General features: G+C 33.9%; 1 long non-coding RNA gene across 1 annotated transcript in view; it reads right to left on the bottom strand.

The window, feature by feature from the left end:
- Positions 1–1,681: 1,681 nt before the first annotated feature.
- LOC107688207 (uncharacterized) overlaps positions 1,682–6,768 on the bottom strand; it is a 31,599-nt gene continuing 26,512 nt past the window's right edge. Inside the window, exon 3 of the long non-coding RNA XR_001634209.1 lies at positions 1,682–2,208. This is a non-coding gene — a long non-coding RNA (uncharacterized LOC107688207). The remainder of the gene's footprint in view (positions 2,209–6,768) is intronic.

Below are 6,768 nucleotides of genomic sequence, written 5' to 3'. Positions count from 1 at the left end.
AGAAAAAGTGTTGTTAGACGCTGATCTCTGGTGCCAGCTGCTTGTTTAAATTGCCTTGTTTTACAAACAAACTGACTCTTAGAACTTTCTCACAGTTAAATATGAGGGAAGAACGCAGCGGCTGACACGTACAAAGAGACTCTAAATTGGAAGGCAATGGAATGTGATGCGTTTCGTACAAAAAAGCTGAACAGAAAGAACCGCTTAAATGCAATATTCCCCGTTTGTAGGCAAGAAAGCATGAAACGCAGACAAGGTCACTGCTGTTCAATGCTGCATTACAGGAAAGTGTATGTGCTACAGAACTCAAAAACGTAAGAAATGTAAACAAATGCTACAGCTAATGGAAGTAAAAAAGAAAATAATTCTAGAACAGAATGCTATGAAAAGAAACAAGGTGCTTTAAAAATTTCAGGCTTTATAGGCTAATTAACAGAAATCTAATGAGCCAATTACGGTGAACTGATGAGAGAAGTTTGATGAAAGGAGAAAAAGTGCAGGGGACTGCTGAGAAAAATATGGAAATACTTTAGGTTACATGATGAAAGATAAATGAGTGTTTCAAATTGACAAGGGTGATTAAAAGCAAAGCCAAGCAAAATGAAATGACATTAACTGGATATAATCAGGCAAATCTAGTCTCTGTTTTAATGACAATATGAAGTTACAATTCGGTAAAGATCTAATACCAAATTACTAAAATGAAAAGTACTAATGTGTTATTCTAGACTAATCGAATGTCTTTATGCTGTAGTGTGAATTTCAGAAGTTTTGCAGTCTGCTGGACACCAGCAAGGTGCTTTATATGTGACCATGACTATTTCTATATGCAAATCACCTTGTATCTTAAACTTCCAGGCTACTTATGCAATCAAGAAGCTAAAACACAGGTTAAAAATATTACTTATGAGCCTAAGTTAAAATGCCTCAGGCCACACTGGTTGTTAAAAAAAAGGTGTAATGATTCTGATTAACACTAAGCCTCGTCAAACTATTTTCGTGCTAAGTAACAGCAAATACAAAAAAAATATATATTTTTTTTGACATGATATTTAGCAATAAAAATAAAATAACTTGCTAATTTGTGCTTCACTCAATAAAATGCTTATAAACTTTTTGGGAGTCATTCAGGTTCAATAATTAGATAAATGATCATCTGTTTCTAAAATAAATCATAATGTTTTGCAATTATAATTCTCTTTCTCCTTTTTTAAAAACTATATTCCAATACAATATAAACACATATACAACATATAGCCATTTATCCAAAGTACATAAAACAGACTCAGGTCATTCAGGTAAAATAATTAGATAATTATTTGTTAAAAATGTTTTGCAATTATTATTAACTTTCTCCTTTTAAAAGATACATATTTGAACTATACTCCCAATAAGTTTTTCCTACAGCATTCCTAATTTCCTACACTTTCTAACCATGCATTTTGCCATAGTCTTTCCTGTTATTCATGACTAAATGATAAGGATTGTTTAAAAATATGCATATTTTCATAGTTTTTTCTTCCATTTCTAAGGAATGTGATGTTCAATTTCCAGTTAATTGAATTCACAAACTGGTATCATGCAAGATTTACTCTTAACAAAGAATACAGTAAATATGAATTATACTCAGTGCAAAGCAAAACTATGTTTATTTACTGGTAGCAACACTCGATGTGCCGTACATACTGTATAAAAGGGAGGCGCACACATATGTGAGGTGTCATGCATTGAGTGGCTTGCTGGCCAGTTGTGTGCTGGGACGCCTCCAGCTCTCTCCAGCTCAGTGCATCTTTTCCCAGCAGGAGGCTGGCCATGCGGGGAGCTTCGGCCTGGGGCAAGACTCTGTGTCAGCAGATAGTGCAGAGGGGTGGGGGGGCGCGCAGGCCGCGGGGAAGATTCAGGAGTGCCGGCCTTCGCCAAGACCCACACTCTCTTGGCATTTTGGCAGGGTGGAGCGGCACAATAAAATGATCCAATTTAAGCTGGTTTAGGAGCGCCTGAGAATATTCAAATATTTTTTTTTTCCCCGCTCTAACGATCGCTGCAGATCCGTGTTCCTGCAAGCCTCAGAGAGTCCGTGTAGGTAGCCAGTTGGCGGAGATGTTCTGACCGACGGTCCCTTTGGTCTTGTTTCGACCTGTGTGTTTGACTTCTCTGACCCGGTTACCTTCGCTGTTGTTATCTCGCTCCTGATATTCAACACAACGCCTGAAGACAATCCAAAATAAATGGAGTGTTTTGGGACTGCTAGGAGGAGAGAAGAAGAAACTGCCTGTGTTATTCAGTTTACAAGCACATAAATAACAGAGAGGTGGAGTCTAGGTCTAGCGTGTATGTCAGCTATTTTACAATGACTTTTTAAAACAAAAGTTCGGGGTCAGCAAGTTGTTTTTGAAAGAAGTCTCTTATGATTAAAAATACAGTAAAAAACAATAATACTGTAAAAATAATATTACAATTTAAAACCGCAGCTTTTCAGCAGCCATTACTCCAGTCTTCAGTGTCACATGATCCTTCACCCTGGAGCACAAAACCAGTCTTAAGTCGCTGGGGTATATTTGTACCAACAGCCAAAAAAACATTGTATGGGTCAAAATTATCGATTTTTCTTTTATGCCAAAAATAATTAGAATATTAAGTAAAGATCATGTTCCATGAAGATATTTTGTACATTTTCTACCGTAAATACATAAAAACTTCATTTTTGATTAGTAATATGCATTGCTAACAACTTCATTTGGACAAATTTAAAGGCTATTTTCTCAGTATTTTGATTTTTTTTGCACCCTCAGATTCCAGATTTTAAAGATCATGTTCCATGAAAATATTTAGTAAATTTCATACTGTAAATATATTAAAACGTAATTTTTGATTAGTAATATGCATTGCTAAGAACTTCATTTGGACCACTTTAAAGGCGATTTTCTCAATATTTAGATTTTTTTTGCACCTTCAGATTCCAGATTTTCAAATATTTGTATCTCGGCCAAATATTGTCCTATCCTAACAAACCATACATCAATGGAAAGATTATTTATGATGTATAAATCTCAATTTAAAAAAATTGACCCTTATGACTGGTTTTGTGGTCCAGGGTCACATATGATATCAATATGCTCATTTGTTACTCAAGAAACATTTCTTATTATCAATGTTGATAACAGTTGTGCTAACAGCATTTATTTGAAAAAAATTTTATTGTCATATTATAATGTCTTTACTGTCACTTTTGATCAATTTAAGGCATCCTTACTAAATAAAAGTATTAAATACATTTTTTTTTAAATCGTACAGACACTAAATCTTTCTAATATTTCATGAAGTATATATTTATTTAAATAAATCATTATATCAGTTATATTATATAGTTATTTAACTATATGAGAAAATATACCATATTTATAGTTATTATATATTTATTTATATATTATTTGCTGGAAACTGAACCCAAAAATGTTTTATATATTGGATAAATATTGGATAATTCACTGAATTAAATATTTTTTGTTGTATTATTTCTTCTTTTTCAATGTAGAACTTGATGGCCGAAGAAAAAAACAAGTTTATATGAATGCAAAAACAATACACACACACACACACACACATATCAAGTTTCACCTTAAAAAAGGGGGGAATCATTAATTCAGTGGATTACCCAAACAGGCATCATATTATATATCATTTATCCAGTATATTAATCCATTTTTGGGTTACATTTTCAGCAAAAATAACTGTAATGTGATATATACCGGTACCATGGTATAAAATTAATCTTTATGTGATATATGATTTGTCATACCGCCCACCCCACAGCATTCATACATAAAAGGCTAAGTGAACACAGAACGGCTCTCGCAGTGAAGGCCTCTCATTTCTTGTGTGTTTTGTCAGTTAACCTCCTTCCATAATATTCCACCGATTTAATCCACTCCATAAATGACTAATGCCCAGTGTGCTGTACACTTTGACATTATTGATGTTGATGATGATGAGGATCAGTGTAATAATTGCCTTTAATGCGGTTATTGCTATTACTGTTATTATTACTGCTAATGAAGGAAATGCTGGCCCACATCGCCTCAGCAGAAATTTCACCATGGAAATAAATGAAAAAATGTCTTTATTGGATTACACTAAAAGCAATTCCAAATAAATGGGCCTTGAATATGTCTGTGAGATGAAGATCACAAACATGTAATTTCATTGTGCTGGGAGCAGGGGCATACAACTCAGCAAGACGCAATGAGACGGTTCACTTCAATCCGAGGCTGCGTCCGCATGCATGATCACACACATACGCCACAAGGTGCGGCGTTTCTGTCGTCTCCACGTGCATGTGGAGTTAGCGTGTTGTCAATGATAAAAAGCACTTGATGAGTTGAATAACCCTTAGCAGATGATGCTTATTTGACAGTGACGGAAAAGCTCATAAGGAACAAGATTAGAACAAGTTTGGATACGCTGATAGGACTCGATTGATGTATGAGCTTTATTTCTAGCTCTATAAAACTCATGTTGTCTAATTTATTGCTGTTCACAGGTGCTCTATGGCACTCATTTTAGTTGTGTTAGTCATTTCACTTATAAAGAAGAGCATCTGAGCCCCTAGCTATCGCAGTCGTAACAAAAATTGAGTTCTGGGGGTTAGAAATAACCAATCTGACATAAATGAAGATGATAAATTAGGAGGAAAAAGGACAGGCTTTCTGAAGAGTTAACTATATGATCAGGTTATTTATAATGAATGCAACAAATCAAAAGTTTTTACTGCAGATTTATGCAACTTTTTGGACAATTATCTGTACTTCTCATGTGAAAAATAAAGAGACAATTCAGTGGAATAAGACAACATTTTCATTCTTGGATATATTTTCTTGATTAACTGTTAAAAGACTAGCTCCTCCCATTAAAAACAAAAAACAAAACACAAAACACACAAAAAAAAACAAAAAAAACAGCCATTTCAATCATTCTATTTATTTATCTATCCATCTAAGACTTGACAAACTTTGCTTTTCTGGTTAAAATACAGTTGAATTTAAATATGGATACAAGTAGAAATTTCAATTTATTTGAATTCTAATTCCTTACATTCAAATTCAATTTAGATTAGGTATTATTAAGATGGGGTTTTTTTGTTTTGTTTTGTTTTTTTGGTGCTCGACTAAGACAGCATTTTAGTGCCACATAAAAATATTAGATTATGAAAATAAAGTCATATTATTTTGAGAATATAGTAACAATTTTGAGAATAAAGTTGCATTACAGTGAGATTAAAATAGAAATATTTTTGAAATTAAAGTCTAAATTACAAGAACAAAGACAGCAATATGAGAATATTGTGAGAATAAAATTAACATTTCAAGAAAAACATTATTGTGAAAAACAATGCTTCAGTAGCTTCTATGTGAGCAATGGATGTGATTTCATCAAATCCTACTTTAGAATAGGATTTAGCAATAAGAAATCTAAAATGGCAACCAGAATCCTCCGCTTAATTCTTTAGTTAATCATTTTAATTAATAAACTTTTACGCCACACTACTTGACAGACTTGGTCACTATGACCTTTGACACAGAAAAAAAAGCTTAAAAACAACACACAGGTTTGGAAAGATGAGTAAATGATGACAGAAGTTACATATCTGGGTGAATTATTCTTATTAATCAATAGTCGACAGGCTAAGCTGAATGAACCGGGGCTCTACTGCTGTTAATGTACAGTACAGATGTGTTCTTCCATCAGCTCTGTCAATTTATAAATCATTACCGTACCGCACATAGTTATTTTTCCCACTCATCTTAAGAGACAGCAGAAAACTTGAAAGTTGAATAGCAAGGATTAATTTACAATGAAAACTCAGCAAATAGCAGCATGGGAACAACACAAAGGTCACACAGAAGACATAAAAATAGAGAAGAAAAAGAGCTACTGCACAAAACATAGACAGTCAAACGCAACAAGAGCCATAATAAATCACCCCTGCACACATTCACACATGTTGCATGTACCAGACTATTAATGTTATGAGATGTGCAAACATAACTAAAACTCAAATGCATATTTACTATTTTGAAGATTACAAATGCTAAGTAGGTCTTGTGGCATGACGTTTCTGGCCTGTATCCATGATCCCTAAACTTTTCTTTCCACACAAGTCTGTAAGAACGGACTTTATTTTTGTGTGCAAATTTTGCTTGTAATTAGTTATATTTCATTATATTTTCTCATATGTTGTGCATTATTTCATATAAAGCCCATTGTTTCCAAGCTCACTGAGCAAGCTTTATATAATTCACTCTAATTTCATATACAATTCTTACAGCATTCATAAACAGCATTAGAGTTGGGTCCGAGTCCACCTTTGTCGAGTACGAGTCAAGACCAACCGAGTACAAATTCACCCGAGTGCGTGACAAGTCCGAGTTCATTCAAAATTGGACTCGAGTCCGGACTCGAGTCCGAGTCCAAGTTCGAGTACCCCAACTCTAAACAGCATATGGTGTGGGTGTGTGTGTGGGGGAGGGGGGTTTAAACTGAAAACACTGCTAGCCATTTGACATTTAAGAAATTATATTACACAGGCTTGTTCACCTATTACCATAATCATTTAATCAGTTAAAACCTATTAAAAATAAAAAAAATAAAAATAAGGGAAAAAATATGTTTTAAATAATAAATGTTATATCATTTTAAGGGGTCATATGATGCGATTTCAAGTTTTCCTTTCTCTTTGGAGTGTTACAAGCTGTTTGTGAATAGATAAGA

This window comes from Sinocyclocheilus anshuiensis, unplaced genomic scaffold (assembly GCF_001515605.1).
Source record: "Sinocyclocheilus anshuiensis isolate Anshui unplaced genomic scaffold, SAMN03320099.WGS_v1.1 scaffold1162, whole genome shotgun sequence".
Classification (NCBI taxonomy): domain Eukaryota; kingdom Metazoa; phylum Chordata; class Actinopteri; order Cypriniformes; family Cyprinidae; genus Sinocyclocheilus; species Sinocyclocheilus anshuiensis.
The sequence above is the reverse complement of the archived record's forward strand: the minus strand, read 5'-3'. Positions and strand labels throughout refer to the sequence as shown.